This window comes from Myxocyprinus asiaticus, chromosome 47 (genome assembly GCF_019703515.2).
Source record: "Myxocyprinus asiaticus isolate MX2 ecotype Aquarium Trade chromosome 47, UBuf_Myxa_2, whole genome shotgun sequence".
NCBI classification, from domain to species: Eukaryota; Metazoa; Chordata; class Actinopteri; order Cypriniformes; family Catostomidae; genus Myxocyprinus; species Myxocyprinus asiaticus.
Window position 1 is genome coordinate 30,580,863 of NC_059390.1, and position 18,359 is coordinate 30,599,221.

Here is an 18,359-nt window from a genome sequence, read left to right on the forward strand (position 1 = left end):
GGCAGGGGAGAGCTCTGTGAGTCCCGAACATTGTAAACATGGTCTAAAATGTTGTGTCCTTTTGAAGGAACAGAAACTTATTGGTAAATTTTGGAAGGACATTCTTCAGGTTGGTGTGTTTAAAGTCCCCTGCTATGATGAAAAATCCTTCTGGGTGTTTGGCCAGTTGCCAACTGACAGTGTCATAAAGTTCACTGAGCACAGTGTCAGCCTTGGCACTCAGGGGGATGTAAACAGCAATGATAACAACAACAGTGAATTCCCACTGTAAATCGTAGGCCCGGCACTTTATTATTATTTATTCTACAGATTCAGAGCAGCGGACATCAACAACAGAAGCGTTTGTACACCAATATCGATTCACATAAATGCACAATCCTCCTCCTTTGGTCTTACTGGATGAGTTTCTGTCCACACAGAAGAAGGTTTGTCCATTTAGCTGACCTGCCAAGTCGGGAATATTGTTATGCAGCCACGTTTCAGAGAAAATTATAATACAGCAGTCCCTAAATTCGAGCTGAGTGGTCATAAGAAGTCTGAGGAAGTCCATCTTATTGTCCAGGGAGTGAACATTGGCCAGAAATAGAGATGGGAGTGCAGGTCTGGTAGGATTAGTCATTAGCCTGGCGCAAACGCCAGCTTGTTTGCCATGCTTTCCTCTCACACCACTTGCGGCACCTCTTCTGCAGGTTGCAGTGCATGGACGAGGGTGCGGCCTCCAAGCCTTGTGCTCTCAGGAGCCCGTTGTTCTGCAGCTCTTCGTCCGACACCTTTTTCTCTGTTGGCATCAGGAAAAAGTCTCTGGGATGTGTTCTGGATTTCTTGCAGTTCCGTAACACTCTACACATGTCAGCGACTGTGTCTCACTGACACAGGAGACAAAAACTTTGATGGATAGACAAAGTATAAACACAAATTAGCATTGCTGCTGAGCTCCAGAGTAGCCGCTGTGTCCATATGCACCGGCATCTTTGATCTTTGATGTACTTTAGTGTACAGTGTACATTTTTGCGATGGGTGAAAGGTGCCATGCGTTGTTCCTGGCAGGCTACTCAGCCTTACAGGCTCCATATGGTTAGGATCAGGGTGGGATGCTGGTCGGGGCTGGTCAAAGGTGGAAAGTTATAGTAAAAAAAGGAATTTAATCTATTTCTCACCCACACCTATCATCTCGCTTAAGAAGATATGGATTTTACTTATTAGTAAAATAATTAAAATTACTTTTAGGCTGGCTTTATGTGATTTTTGGAGATTCAAAGTTCCGACCACCATTTACTTGCATTGTATAGACAGAGCTGAGATATTCTTATAAATATTTTAATTTGTGTTCTGCAGAAGAAAGTAAGTCATACACATCTAGGATGGTAAATGATAAGAGAATTTTTATTTTTGGGGCAACTATCCCTTATAGTTATCCCTAATATTTTCTACACAAGGGTCCACAAGTCTGAGTGATTAAAGCAAAAGGGGGACATACCAAATGCTAAGAAATTCATATACATTTTTCAATAAAACTTTTCACTCACATTTTTATGCAATGACAGGTATTGAACTATAAACTATAATATTAAAATTCAGACTGTGAATTCAGACGGTCAAAGACGGTGCCATTTGTTTGCCCATGACTTACTACTGATTTAATTAACAACACACTGTATTTAGTTGCATGGTTCAAACAGAGGTAAGTTTCTCTTATAGTCTTTATCAACAAATCCAGTGCTTATGGCGTAAGATGCACGGCATAAAAGACAAAGGTATCTGTCTAGTGCATGTTTACATAGAAAAATAATTTAAAAACATTTAGCAGATGGGCACAATATTGTGTCCTGTGTAAACCACCCCTAATAGTTGTTGTTTTTTTTTGGTGAGCAGTAATAGTATTTGATAGTTTACAGACTGAGCTGCAGTGAGCAGGACAAAAAGGTGAAGATGTAAAAATAGGCGTTGATGTCTTGCTGTGAAGATGGTAATGTGCTGATGTTTTCAATCATATAACATTACAAAGTTGGTGATGTAGAAAACAAGTAGTTTCTACATCTTGTTTACAATAAATGCTCTTGTTGGACTGGGGAGGAAGTATTGAGTTCTGAAATTTACAGTATGTTTTTATAGTACAATAAAGTCTTATATGTCAATAGACCAAGTAAAATCTGATTCCGTGTGTCATGACCCCATTGAAAGAACTTTTTGAAAATGCAATGTAACATTGTCTTAACACTCTATAGGTTTTGTGTGGTAGGCTCTTACCTGAGGTACTCATAGAGTCCATACATGGGCAGGAAGTCGATATCTGACAGGAACATGAAGGGTGTGCTGGCCTGTCCCATAGCAAAATTACGCAGCAGGTTAACAGGGTAGAACTGGCCTTCTTTATAGACAATGTGATATCCCACATTACTCCTGCTCATGAGAACCTCAGAGCCTTGAGCATAACGTAGGAACTGCTGAGCTTCAGCATCTGACAGACAGAGGGCCAGACTGATGAGCCCCTCCCAATGCTTACAGATCACCTCTAACATCTGCAGCCTACAAAAAAAAACAAAACATGATTACTAACATCATATAAACGTGATATATGACATGATAAAATATTATATGAATTATGAAATTATATATACAGGTGCATCTCAATAAATTAGAATGTCGTGGAAAAGTTCATTTATTTCAGTAATTCAACTCAAATTGTGAAACTTGTGTATTAAATAAATTCAATGCACACAGACTGAAGTAGTTTAAGTCTTTGGTTCTTTTAATTGTGATGATTTTGGCTCACATTTAACAAAAACCCACCAATTCACTATCTCAAAAAATTAGAATACATCATAAGACCAATAAAAAAAACATTTTTAGTGAATTGTTGGCCTTCTGGAAAGTATGTTCATTTACTGCATATGTACTCAATACTTGGTAGGGGCTCCTTTTGCTTTAATTACTGCCTCAATTCGGCGTGGCATGGAGGTGATCAGTTTGTGGCACTGCCGAGGTGGTATGGAAGCCCAGGTTTCTTTGACAGTGGCCTTCAGCTCATCTGCATTTTTTGGTCTCTTGTTTCTCATTTTCCTCTTGACAATACCCCATAGATTCTCTATGGGGTTCAGGTCTGGTGAGTTTGCTGGCCAGTCAAGCACACCAACACCATGGTCATTTAACCAACTTTTGGTGCTTTTGGCAGTGTGGGCAGGTGCCAAATCCTGCTGGAAAATGAAATCAGCATCTTTAAAAAGCTGGTCAGCAGAAGGAAGCCTGAAGTGCTCCAAAATTTCTTGGTAAACGGGTGCAGTGACTTTGGTTTTCAAAAAACACAATGGACCAACACCAGCAGATGACATTGCACCCCAAATCATCACAGACTGTGGAAACTTAACACTGGACTTCAAGCAACTTGGGCTATGAGCTTCTCCACCCTTCCTCCAGACTCTAGGACCTTGGTTTCCAAATGAAATACAAAACTTGCTCTCATCTGAAAAGAGGACTTTGGACCACTGGGCAACAGTCCAGTTCTTCTTCTCCTTAGCCCAGGTAAGACGCCTCTGACGTTGTCTGTGGTTCAGGAGTGGCTTTACAAGAGGAATACGACAACTGTAGCCAAATTCCTTGACATGTCTGTGTGTGGTGGCTCTTGATGCCTTGACCCCAGCCTCAGTCCATTCCTTATGAAGTTCACCCAAATTCTTGAATCGATTTTGCTTGACAATCATAAGGCTGCGGTTCTCTCGGTTGGTTGTGCATCTTTTTCTTCCACACTTTTTCCTTCCACTCAACTTTCTGTTAACATGCTTGGATACAGCACTCTGTGAATAGCCAGCTTCTTTGGCAATGAATGTTTGTGGCTTACCCTCCTTGTGAAGGGTGTCAATGATTGTCTTCTGGACAACTGTCAGATCAGCAGTCTTCCCCATGATTGTGTAGCCTAGTGAACCAAACTGAGAGACCATTTTGAAGGCTCAGGAAACCTTTGCAGGTGTTTTGAGTTGATTAGCTGATTGGCATGTCACCATATTCTAATTTGTTGAGATAGTGAATTGGTGGGTTTTTGTTAAATGTGAGCCAAAATCATCACAATTAAAAGAACCAAAGACTTAAACTACTTCAGTCTGTGTGCATTGAATTTATTTAATACACGAGTTTCACAATTTGAGTTGAATTACTGAAATCAATGAACTTTTCCACGACATTCTAATTTATTGAGATGCACCTGTATACATCATGATAAAACATTATATGAATTATTAAATTTTACATATATATATATATATATATATACACACACACACAGAGAGAGAGAGAGAGAGAGAGAGAGAGAGAGAGAGTCATAAGTGAATGCAAACAGGCAGGACAACAATCAAATCTGTGTAAATATAATGGATCTGTGAATTAGGCTTTGCAGTATAAGTTCAGTATAAACCCTAATACATCTGCCATTGATTAATATGTTGTTAATAATGCATTAATTTAGTGATTATATATATATATATATATATATATATATATATATATATATATATATATATATATATATTAGTTGTGCTCAAAAGTTTGCATACCCTTGGAGAATTGGTAAAATATGTACCATTTTTAAAGAAAACATGAGTGAGCAGGCAAAACACATTTATTTTATTTCTTATGGTATTCATATTCAACTGTAGGTTATAACAGAATGGCACAATCATAAAACAAAACATGGCAACAAAGAAAAAAATTAAATGACCCCTGTTCAAAAGTCTGCATACCCTTAGTTCTTAATACTGTGTATTGTCCCCTTTAGCATCAATGACAGCGTGCAGTCTTTTGTAATAATTGTCTATGAGGCCCCAAATTCTTGCAGGTGGTATAGCTGCCCATTCGTCTTGGCAAAATGCCTCCAGGTCATGCAAAGTCTTTGGTCATCTTGCATGAACCGCATGTTTGAGATCTCCCCAGAGTGGCTCGATGATATTAAGGTCAGGAGACTGTGATTGCCACTCCAGAACCTTCACCTTTATCTGCTGTAACCACTGGAGGTGTCAACTTGGCCTTGTGATTAGGGTCATGGTCATGCTGGAAAGTCCAAGGGCATCCCATGCGCAGCTTTCATGCAGAAGAATGCAAATTGTCTGCCAGTACTTTCTGATAACATGCTGCATTCATCTTGCCATCAATTTTCACAAGATTCCCATGCCTTTAGAGCTCACACACCCCCAAAACATCAGTGAGCCACCACCATGCTTCACAGTGGGGATGGTATTCTTTTCACTATAGGACTTGTTGACCCCTCTCCAAACATAGCATTTATGGTTGTGACCATAAAGCTCAATTTTGGTCACGTCACTCCAAATTTCATTGTGCCAGAAGCTGTGAGGTGTGTCAAGGTGTTGTCAGGCATATTGTAACCAGGCTTTTTTTGTGGCATTGGCGAAGTAAAAGCTTCTTTCTGGCAACTCGACCGTGCAGCTCATTTTTGTTCAAGTATTGTGCTCCTTGAAACAACCACACTGTCTTTTTCCAGAGCAGCCTGTATTTCTCTTGAGGTTACCTGTGGGTTTTTCTTTGTATCCCGAACAATTCTTCTGGCAGTTGTGGCTGAAATCTTTCTTGGTCTACCTGACCTTGGCTTGGTATCAAGAGATCCCTGAATTTTCCACTTCTTAATAAGTGATTGAACAGTACTGACTGGCATTTTCAAGGCTTTGGATATCTTTTTATATCCTTTTCCATCTTTATAAAAGTTCCATTACCTTGTTACGCAGGTCTGCTGACAGTTCTTTTCTTCTCCCATGGCTCAGTATCTAGCCTGCTCAGTGCATCCACGTGAGAGCTAACAAACTCATTGACTATTTATACACTAATTGCACACACACACACACATACACATATATATATTTACACCAATGAGCCAAAACATTATGGCCACATGTCTTATATGCTGTTGGTCCTCTGCGTGCCACCAAAACAGTGCTGACCCGCCAAGGTATAGACTCTACAAGACCCCTGAAGGTATCCTGTGTTATCTGGCACCAAGACATTAGCATCAGATCCTTCAAGTCCTGTAAGTTGTGAGGTGGAGCCGCCGTGGATCTGACTTGTTGGTCCAACATATCCTACAGAAGCTCGATCGGATTAAGATCTGGGGAATTTGGAGGCCAGGGCAACACCTTGAACTCTTCATCATGTTCCTCAAACTGTTCCCAAACAATGTGGGCAGTGTTGCAGGGTGCATTATCCTGCTGAAATAGGTCACAGCCATCAGAGTATACCATTGTCATGAAGGGGTATACCTGGTCTGCAACTATGTTTAGGTAGCTGGCATGTGTCAAATTGATGTCCACATGAATGGCCGGACCCAGGGTTGCTCAGCAGAACATTGCCCAGAGCATCACACTCCCACAGTCTTCCCACAGTGTGTCCTGGTGTTATCACTTCCCCAGGTAAACGGCGCACACGTACACGGCCGTCCACATGATGTAAAACAAACTGGACTCATTGGACCAGGTGACCTTCTTCCACTGCTTCAAGGTCCAGTTCGGACACTCACATGCCCATTGTAGGTGCTTTTGATGGTGGAAAGGGGTCATTGTGGGCACTCTAATTGGTCTGCGGGTACACAGCCCATACACAGCAGGGTGCGATTCACTGTGTGTTGCAACACATTCCTCCAGTAACCGTAGACCCTTCTGTCGGTTCTGACCAGATGGGATAGCCTTTGTTGCCCTTGTGTATCGATGAGCCTTGGGCATCCAACACCCTGTCGCTAGTTTGTGGTTTGTCTGTCCTCGGCCACTGCCGGTAGGTACTTACCACTGTTGACTGGGAGCACCCCACAAGCCATGCCATTTCAGAGATGCTCTGACCCAGTCATCTGGCCATAACAATTTGGCCCTTGTCAAAGTCACTCAGGTCTTTACTCCTGCCCCTTTCTCCTGCATTCAACACGTTCGCTTCACCTGTGAGTGGTCATAATATTTTGGCTCATCAGTATATATATTGTGGCAGGGTGAGCAAGAGACAGACACAGTGGCTGTGGTGTCAAGTCTCGGAGAGGCATTTATTGGAAATAATAATAAACTTAAAATGTCCAAAGGGGTAATAAAGTGTCCAAAGGGGAATAGTGTTCATAATAAAGGGGGAATCTGGCATCCTCGTGGTGAAATGGGGCTCTGTGAAGGGGCGGGGTAGTGTCCATAGGATAGCCCAGGCACGGGCTGGGTCAGTAGGCCGCTCACACTCCCCTCCAAAGTCCACGGCATGAGGGGCGGCGGCATCACTGGCGGCCTGTCTTCCCAGGCCCATGGCAAGCATGAGGGGAAGGCAGCCCGGCATCTAGCCCGTCGGCAGCAATGTGAGCTGTTCACCCCCAGCGACTCATTAACGCATCCGAGGAACTGGTCCGGCAGCACACCATCTCGTCCAGCTCCAAACCCTCCCAGCTCTGGTCCTGGGCATGTGAGGATGCCAGTGTGTGCACGTGGAGATTTGAAGCCGGCTCTCCAAGAAGAGATGCGCTCTGCATTTTAAAGACAGCAGTGAATAAGCATTATTCCCATCAGGTGTGGCTGAAGGGCAGCCCTAAGAGGTGGGGCGATGATGATGAGCTGGAGGGGCCACATATCCCTCCCAAGCGTCACCCCGTCGGCACCTCCTCCCACGATCCTATCCAATCATGGAGTCCAGAGCCAGAGGTGCACACTCTTTAGCCCACACAAGAATGCTACTTCCTCAACCAAGCCCTACGGTTGGAGTGGACGAATGGGAGATACCTCTCCGGGCCAGCTCCTCCTCTCGCTCGCACCAGGGTGGGAACAGAGAAAAAACACAAATTAATATGACAGCCTCAGCCAGCCACAGGGTAAATGCTTATTAAGTGCCACATACCCTTTACTGTAGCTAGGAGGCCATCCTCGTGTTTTGTCCATCCCACTCCAGGCTTTCCATCTAACCAGCGAATGAGGGGAAGAGTGACGTCACTGATGGTGCCCAACTGCGCCGTCTCTGCCCACAATAGTGCCCGTATTCTCCACCACTGTGGCAGGGTGAGCAAGAGACAGACACAGTAGGTGTGGCATCAAGCCTCGGAGAGGCATTTATTGCACCTCTTCTCGCTCTCCCGCCCAACTCCCATCATGAGCCTGGCTGAAGGGTGGCCCTAAGAGGCGGGGTGATGATGACGATCCGAAGGGGCAGATCATTTCGCCACTATATATATATATATATATATATATATATATATATATATATATATATAAAGTATATATACACAACCCCAATTCTGAAAAAGTTGGCACAGTAAGAAAAATGCTAATAAAAACAAAAAGGAGTGATTTGTAATTTATATTCACCCTTTGCTACATTGAAAGCACTAAAACTAAACATTATATTATGCTTTACCTTGTGAATTTTATTGTTTTTTTGAAAATGTACAGTGAGTTCAAATCAGATGATTGCAACACACTCCAAAAAAGTAGGGATAGTTGAATATTTACCACTGTGAAACATCACCATTTCCTCTAATAACACTTATTAAGCATTTAGGCACTGAAGACACAAGTTTGTTAAGTTTAAAAAGTGGAATTTTCCCCCATTCATCCATTATGCAGGTCTTCAGCTGCACAATTGTATGGGATCTTAGTTGCCGCAATGTACACTTCATAATGCACCACACATTCTCAATTGGAGATGGTTAGGACTGCAGGCAGGCCAATCTAGCACCCTCTGCTTATTCGGCCAGTATGTGGTTTGAAGTTGTCCTGCTGAACATTCCGGGACGTCCCTGGAAAAGACGGTACTGGATGGCAGTATATTCTGCTCCAAAATTTGTATTTATCTGTCTGCATTAATGGTGCCCTCACAGATGTGCAAGTTACCCATGCCATGGTCACTGACACACCCCTGGCCCATAAAGACACTGGCTTTTGGACCTGATGCTGATAACAGCTTAGATAGTCCTTTTCCTCTTTGGCTCTTCTACGTTTTTCAAAAACTATTTGAAATGTGGACTCATCGGATCAAAAAACACGGTTCCACTGATCTACTTTCCATCTAAGATGAGACCAAGCCCAGAGAAGTCAGCAGTACTTATGGACAGTGTTGATGTAGGGCTTTTGCTTGGCATAGTAAAGTCTTAACTTGCATCTGTGGATGCAGTGGCGAATGGTGTTGACTAACAATGTTGTTTTTTAAGACAGTGATGTCTGAGGGATCAGAGATCACGCACATTCAGAAGTGGTTTTTGTCTTGCCCTTTATGCACTAACATTTGACCATATTCCTTGAATCTTTTAACTATATTTTGCACTGTAAAGGGTAAAAAGCCCAAAGTCCTTCCAATTAGTCTTAGGGGAACATTATTCTCAAAGTGCTGGCTTGTTTGCTGAAGCATCTGTTGGAAATTGACAAGTATTGAATGATCCTTGCTCTTGAAGGACTGGGCTGTTTTTGGAGGCTCCTTAAATACTATGACATGATTCCCTCACATGTTTAACATCTCCTGTTTCACATTGCCTTGTTATTTTAACTTGTCAAATTGTGATTAGCCTTAAATTACCCGTCTCAACTTTTTTGGAGCGTGTTGCAAACATCTGATTTGAAATGACTGTACATGAAAAAAAATAAAAAAATAAAAAATAAATTCACAAGGTAAAACATCATATAATGTGTAGTTGTAGTGCTTTCAATTTAGCAAAGGGTGAAAATAATTTACAAATCACTATTTTTTGTTTTTATTAGTATTTTTCATACTGTCACAACTTTTTTGGAATTGGGGTTGCAAAAATAAAATAAAAAAAAAAAAAAAATATATATATATATATATATATATATATATATATATATATTGTCACAACTTGTGGTAGTGATGATGACGGAGAGGCGCTGGATCTACAGGTGCATCTCAATAAATTAGAATGTCGTGGAAAAGTTAATTCATTTCAGTAATTCAACTCAAATTGTGAAACTCGTGTATTAAATAAATTCAATGCACACAGACTGAAGTCGTTTAAGTCTTTGGTTCTTTTAATTGTGATGATTTTGGCTCACATTTAACAAAAACCCACCAATTCACTATCTCAACAAATTAGAATATGGTGACATGCCAATCAGCTAATCAACTCAAAACACCTGCAAAGGTTTCCTGACCCTTCAAAATGGTCTCTCAGTTTGGTTCACTAGGCTACACAATCATGGGGAAGACTGCTGATCTGACAGTTGTCCAGAAGACAATCATTGACACCCTTCACAAGGACGGTAAGCCACAAACATTCATTGCCAAAGAAGCTGGCTGTTCACAGAGTGTTGTATCCAAGCATGTTAACAGAAAGTTGAGTGGAAGGAAAAAGTTTGGAAGAAAAAGATGCACAACCAACCGAGAGAACCGCAGCCTTATGAGGATTGTCAAGCAAAATCGATTCAAGAATTTGGGTTCAAGGCATCAAGAGCCAACACACACAGACGTGTCAAGGAATTTGGCTACAGTTGTCGTATTCCTCTTGTTAAGCCACTCCTGAACCACAGACAACGTCAGAGGTGTCTTACCTGGGCTAAGGAGAAGAAGAACTGGACTGCTGCCCAGTGGTCCAAAGTCCTCTTTTCAGATGAGAGCAAGTTTTGTATTTCATTTGGAAACCAAGGTCCTAGAGTCTGGAGGAAGGGTGGAGAAGCTCATAGCCCAAGTTACTTGAAGTCCAGTGTTAAGTTTCCACAGTCTGTGATGATTTGGGGTGCAATGTCATCTGCTGGTGTTGGTCCACTGTGTTTTTTGAAAACCAAAGTCACTGCACCCGTTTACCAATAATTTTGGAGCACTTCATGCTTCCTTCTGCTGACCAGCTTTTTAAAGATGCTGATTTCATTTTCCAGCAGGATTTGGCACCTGCCCACACTGCCAAAAGCACCAAAAGTTGGTTAAATGACCATGGTGTTGGTGTGCTTTACTGGCCAGCAAACTCACCAGACCTGAACCCCATAGAGAATCTATGGGGTATTGTCAAGAGGAAAATGAGAAACAAGACACCAAAAAATGCAGATGAGCTGAAGGCCACTGTCAAAGAAACCTGGGCTTCCATACCACCTCAGCAGTGCCACAAACTGATCACCTCCATGCCACGCCGCATTGAGGCAGTAATTAAAGCAAAAGGAGCCCCTACCAAGTATTGAGTACATATACAGTAAATGAACATACTTTCCAGAAGGCCAACAATTCACTAAAAATGTTTTTTTTATTGGTCTAATGATGTATTCTAATTTGTTGAGATAGTGAATTGGTGGGTTTTTGTTAAATGAGAGCCAAAATCATCACAATTAAAAGAACCAAAGACTTAAACTACTTCAGTCTGTGTGCACTGAATTTATTTAATACACAAGTTTCACAATTTGAGTTGAATTACTGAAATAAATGAACTTTTCCACGACATTCTAATTTATTGAGATGCACCTGTATTTGCAGGCTTTAATGAAGAAGATACAGATCTATTTGCAGGCTTTAATGAAGAAGATACAGAACAACTTGGAGGGCCATAAACCAACATCTACAAACTAACACAAGCATTACATGAATGAGAACTGAAAATGAATGAACAAAACTGGAGGGTATATATACAAAAGGAACTAATGAGGGAATAGAAGACAGGTGAGGATGATGAGGTACAGCTGGTAGTGATGAGGGCAGTGCTCTATGGGAGATGTAGTCCGGGAGAAAACTTCAAAATAAGAGTCCTAGGGAAACATGGAGACAGAACGTGACATACATACACACACACACACACTGGGGGCCAAAAGTTTGGAATAATGTACAGATTTTGCAAGTTTGGAATAATGTACAGATTTTAAAAATCCTCCACATGCAGCAATGACAGTTTTGCAGATCCTTGGCATTCTAGCTGTCACTTTGTCCAGATACTAAGGTGACATTTCACCCCATGCTTCCTGTAGTATTTGCCATAGATGTGGCTGGCTTATCGGGCATTTTTCATGCACCTTACAGTCTAGCTGACCCACAAAAGCTCAATGGGGTTAAGATCCATAACACTCTTTTCCAAATATCTGTTGTCCAATGTCTGTGTTTCTTTGCCCACTTTAACCTTCTCTTTTTTTCTGTTTCAAAAGTGGCTATTTCTTTGCAATTCTTCCCATAAGGCCTGCAACCCTGCGTCTTCTCTTTACTGTTTGTACATGAAACCGGTGTTGAGCGGATAGAATTCAATGAAGCTGTCAGCTGAGGACACGTGAGGCGTCTATTTCTCAAACTAGAGACTCTGGGCCTTCCAAATCTCTTTCTGTCCTTGTTAGAGCCAGTTGTCCTTTGTCTTTGAAGACTATAGTGTACACATTTGTATGAAATCATCAGTTCTTTGGCAATTTCAATATATATTTGTATAGCCTTCAATCCTCAAAACAATGACTGACTGACGAGTTTCTAGAGAAAGCTGTTTCTTTTTTGCCAGTCTATTGCATACTCAAAAACAAACACAAAGACAATGTTAAGCTTCATTTAATAAAAAAAAAAAAAAATAGCTTTCAACTGTGTTTGATATAATGGCAAGTGATTTTCTAGTACCAAATTAGCTAGTGATTTTCTAGTACCAAATTAGCTATTTAACATGACTACTCAAGGATAAGGTGTTGGAGTGATGGCTGCTGGAAATGGGGCCTGTCTAGATTTGATCAAAAAACATTTTTTCAAATAGTGATGGTGCTGTTTTTTTACATCAGTAATGTTCTGACTATACTTTGTGATCAGCTGAATGCCACTTTGGTGAATTAAAGTACTAATTTTCTTCTGAAACAACAAAATCTGTACATTATTCCAAACCTTTGGCTGCCAGTGTATATAGTTGAAGTCAGAAGTTTACATACACCTTAGCCAAATACATTTAAACTCAGTTTTTCACAATTCCTGACATTTAATCGTAGAAAACATTCCCTGTCTTAGGTCAGTTAGGATCACTACTTTATATTAAGAATGTGAAATGTCAGAATAATAGTAGAGAGAATTATTTATTTCAGCTTTTATTTCTTTCATCACATTCCCAGTGGGCCAGAAGTTTACATACACTTCATTAGAATTTGGTAGCATTGCCTTTAAGTTGTTTAACTTGGGTCAAACATTTTGGGTAGCCTTCCACAAACTTCTCACAATAAGTTTGTAAAGTTCCGCTTCACTAGCGTAGCTACACAAGAATTAAGGGACTTATCTTTCCTACTGTGAATGAATGTTAATACGTACAATGAAGACCAGACACAAGCAGTACAAAAGACCCAAGGTGTATTAAACATGTAAATACCAATAAACAAACAGTGATGCACGAGACTGAAGTCTCGTGGGAAGTAACACAGGAACATATTAGGGCAAACAAAAAATGACTGGAATAAAACAGCATAATTATCTTTACCACATATGGACACATTTATCCGTGGTTATGCTGATTAACCCCCTTATGTTGTAGCAAGGATGCCGAGGCAGGAGTGTTAAGATAGATATTCAGTTTTAATAACAGTATAAATAGTAAAACAAAATAACAAAACAACAGAGAAAAAAGGCAGGCAGTGGTTCGGCACACAGGCAGACAGTCCAGGAAGGCTAACCAAGTAAATCTGATAGGCAGAAGGGTAATCCAGTAAACAGGCAATAAATCCACAAAACTCACAAGCAGGCTGCGAAATACGAGAATCAAGTCAAAACACAGGGAAAACAGGATGGGTAAATAACGCTCAGAAATGTTGTCAAGGCAAACAAGACTTCGTACTGAATGCTAGAAAACAGGGAACTTAACCAGAGTTAATGTGCAGACCAGACTCGGGAGGTGATTTGGGGACCACGGTCAGAGACAATGTCTTCGGGTAGGCCATAAAAGCGGAAGATGTACTGAAACAGGTTCTCAGCACATTCCATTGACAAGGGGAGCTTGGGCAGAGGGATGAATCTACAGGCCTTAGGGAAGCGGTCCACCACGGTTAAGATGGTAGTAAAACCTTGAGAGTTGGGTAGATCTGTGATGAAATCTACAGCGATATGGGACCAAGGATGTCGAGGGGCAGGTAGAGGCTGAAGGAGACCAGACGGGAGCTGTCGAATAGATTTAGAGGCAGCACACACATTGCAGTTCTTTTCATAATCAGTGACCTCAGTCGCTAGGTTCTCCCACCAAAACAGGTTTTGCACTAACCTGCAAGTAGCTTGAGCACCTGGATGTCCAGAGCACGCCGAGCCATGAACCCACTGTAGAACTCTGTTGCGTAAGGAGCTGGGAACAAAGATCTTATCTGGAGGGCAGTCAGCGGGAGTGGGTTCTTGGTTCTGAGCTTGGGTGATGTCTGCCATTATGTCCCATGGACGGGAGCGACAATGAGAGTGGGTGGAATAATGGAAGTCACAGGGTTGTTGCCAGTAGTGGACCCATGAATGCGGGACAGGGCATTAGCCTTGGTGTTCTTGGAGACAGGTCAAAAAGTGATGGTGAAATCGAACCTGGAGAAGAACAGAGACCGCCGAGCTTGACAAGGATTTAAGCGTTTAGCAGACTGAATGTACTCTAAGTTACGATGATCTGTGATCACCAGAAAAGGGTGACGAGCTCCCTCTAGCCAATGTCTCAACTCCTCGAAAGCCATCTTCGTGGCTAAGATTTCTCGATTGCCGACATCGTAGTTTCTTTCAGCCGCAGATAACTTGCGTGAGTAGAAGGCACAGGAATGGAGTTTGGCGGGAGATCCTTGTTGTTGGGAGAGTACCGCACCAACACCTGAATCAGAGGCATCAACTTCCAACATGAAGGGTCGATTGGGGTCTGGATGATGAAGAATGGGGGCAGTAGTGAAGCACTGTTTAAGGTCATCAAAGGCTTGATGAGCAGGAGGTGTCCAGTTTAGTTTCTGAGCTTTACCTTGGAGCAATGAGGTGAGTGGGGCCACCACCGAGCTAAAACCTCAGATGAATCGCCTGCAGAAGTTGGCAAAACCAAGGAAGCGCTGTAGTTCTTTGACTGACACAGGCAGTGGCCACTGCAGTATGGCTTGTACCTTGGAATAGTCCATGGTGACCCCCTTGGAGGAGATGACATACCCCAGGAAAGAGATGGTAGACTGGTGAAACTGACATTTCTCCATCTTGGCATAAAGTTGATGTTGGATGAGGCAGTTGAGCACCACTCAGATGTGTTGAACGTGCTCATCAAGGGAAGAAGAGTATATCAAAATGTCATCAATGTAGACTATAACCCATTTACCAATGATATCGTGAAAAATTTAATTTACAAATGCTTGGAAGACAGATGGACTGTTGGAAAGTCAGAAAGGCATTACCTGGTATTCATAGTGGCCGGTGTGTGTAGAAAAGACTGTCTTCCATTCATCCCCCTCCCAGATGCAGATTAAATTGTAGGTGTTACGAAGATCCAATTTGGTGTAGATTTTGGCATTTCATAACTGCTCCAATGCTGCTGATACCAGGGGAAGGGGATAGCGATACCTGATGGTGACTGTGTTCAGGCCTCGGTAGTCAATACATGGACAAAGACCCCCGTCCTTCTTTCCTACGAAGAAGAAGGTAGCAGAAGCAGGAGAAGTAGATGGTCGAATGAAACCTTTTTCAAGGGACTCCGAAATGTACTCCTCCATAGCTTTAGTCTCAGGTTCGGATAAGGTATATCTGTCCGCATGGAGGAGAGGAGCCTGGCAGAAGGTCAATGGCACAATCACAGGAACGGTGAGGAGGAAGCTGTGTAGCCTTTGATTTGCTGAAAGCCTCCTGGAAATCAGAATAACAATGTGGTAGGATCGAAATCTCCTTTTCAGGGAGAATTGTCGTGGTGCTTACAGGAGGGAGAGAGATGGGTTCAGGAAGGTTGAGGCAAGACTGGAAACAGGAAGCACTCCAACGAGTGATTTGTCTATCTCTCCAGGAGATCTCTGGGTTGTGAAGTCTCAGCCATGGCAGGCCAAGAACAATTGGATTCTTAGGAGAGTGAATGACAAGGAACTGAATCTCCTCATGATGAGGGATTCCAACATGAAGACGAATGGGTTGAGTGATTTGTAGAATCTTGCCAGAGCCCAGGGGTCATCCGTCTAGCGCTGAGACATGTAGAGGAGGGACACAAGGGACAAAAGACAAATTTAGATTTGTGACGAGACCCAGGCCAATAAAGTTACCTGCAGCCCCTGAATCTAAGATGGCAGATAACTGATGTTCACTATTTTGAACATGCAATGTAACAAAAAGTTCAAACTGTTCAATAAGAATTGTGTTTGAAATTTCTAAACTCACCGCCGCATCCCCCTAGGGGGACGAGTAGGGCAGGCAGCCAGGAAATGTCCCGACTGTCCGCAGTAAATACACACTCTCTCTCGAAGATGGAGTCATCGTTCCTCGGAGGAGAGAGAAGAGTGACCCACTTGCATGGGCTCATGATGACTGGTTACAGCGATATCAGAGTGAAGTGTCTGAAGGGGACTGACTGGATGATGGGCTCTGATTAGATTATCCAGGCAAATGGCTAGTTTGTTGAATTCATCAAGAGATCTCCCCTCATCACAACATGCTAGCTCAGTCTGAAGATCAGGATTTAACCCCTGATGGAACAACTGCTTCAATGTGTCCTCCACCCACACAGTTTGTGCTGCTAGTGTGCGGAAGGATAAGGTGAATTCAGCAGCAGACCTATTCCCGTTTTAAACTCAATAGAAGTTCTCCCAGGTCCTTCCCTCCCTCAGAGTGCTCAACCCCCCCCCCCCCCTCCCGTATACAAGCAAGAAAGTGAGACAGGGACCCCTTTAGAATGTTCTCACGACTCCAAACTGCCATAGCCCTGTCTAGTGCTTTTTCTGACAGCAGTGATACAATGAAGGAAACACAAGCTTCATCATTGGGATACATGAGAAGTAGTTGAGACAGAAAAAGCTCTCATTGTAAGAGAAATCCTCGACACTTACTGGGTGATCCATCAAACTTCTGTGGAAGTGAGAGTTGAGGATTGACAACAGCTGAAGAGTGCATTGTGCAGCAGGCAGAGTGGTTAGTGGAAATCCCCTTCGGAGATACTTGTGGGTTTGGCTGCACGGATTTAAAAAGTTCTTCCGTGATTGAGGTGAGCTTGCACAGCTGCTGGTGGTGACTGGTAAGCATGGCTGCTTGCGCTGAAACAAGCTCATGTAATTGTTGGAAAGCTGCTGGATCTAAGTTAGGAGAAGTCTTCAGTTGCAAGGATGCCGAGGCAGGAGTGTTAAGATCCATATGCAGTTTTAATAACAGTATAAATAGTAAAATAAAATAACAAAACAACAGAGAAAAAAGGCAGGCAGTAGTTTGGGTCCAGGAAGGCTAAACAAGTAAATCTGATAGGCAGAAGGGTAATCCAGTAAACATGCAATAGTTTGATACACAGGTAAACAGTCCAGAAAGGCAAACCTAGTAAATTCGATAGGCAGAAGGGTAATCCAGTAAACAAGCAATAAATCCACAAAACTCACAAGCAGGCTGGGAAATACGAGAAACAGGCAGGAGTCAAAACACAGGGAAAACAAGATGGGTAAATAACGCTCAGAAATGTTGACAAGGCAAACAAGACTTCGCACTGAATGCGAGAAAACAGGGAACTTAAATAACCAGATTTAATGTGAACCAGATGGGAGAGTTATCAGTCTGAGCGGAGGATTATGGGAAATGTAGTTCGTGATAAGTTAGTACACTGGGGATGGCGACCTCTGGCGGCGTACAGAAGAGATAGCAGGTGCTGCAGGTGTAACATATGTGGCTTCGCTGCAAGTTGCTGGAATTTTGGCCCATTCCTCCAGACAGAACTGGTGTAACTGAGTCAGGTTTGAAGGCCTCCTTGCTCGCACATGCTTTTTAATTTCTGCCCACAAATTAACTATTGGATTGAGGTCGGGGTTTTGTGATGGCCACTCCAGTACCTTGACTTTGTTGTACTTAAGCAATTTTGCCACAACTTTGGAGATATGCTTGGGGTCATTGATCATTTGGACGACCCATTTGCGACAAGCTTTAACTTCCTGGCTGATGTCTTGAGATGTTGCTTCAATATATCCACATAATCTCCTTCCTCATGATGCCATCTATTTTGTGAAGTCCACCAGTCCCTCCTGCAGCAAAGCACCCCCACAACATGATGCTGCCACCCCCATGCTTCACGGTTGGGATGATGTTCTTCGGATTGCAAGCCTCACCCTTTTTACTCCAAACATAACGATGGTCATTATGGCCAAACAGTTCAATTTTTGTTTCATCAGACCAGAGAACATTTCTCCAAAAAGTAAGATCTTTGTCCCCATGTGCACTTGCAAACTGTAGTCTGGCTTTTTTATGGTGGTTTTGGAGCAGTGGCTTCTTCCTTGCTGAGCAGCGTTTCAGGTTATGTCGATATAGGACTCGTTTTG

The 18,359-nt window shown here is 42.4% G+C and overlaps 1 pseudogene; it reads right to left on the bottom strand.

Moving 5' to 3' along the window:
• Window positions 1-2,243: 2,243 nt before the first annotated feature.
• Window positions 2,244-18,359, bottom strand: part of LOC127436852 (xylosyl- and glucuronyltransferase LARGE1-like) — an 81,385-nt pseudogene continuing 65,269 nt past the window's right edge.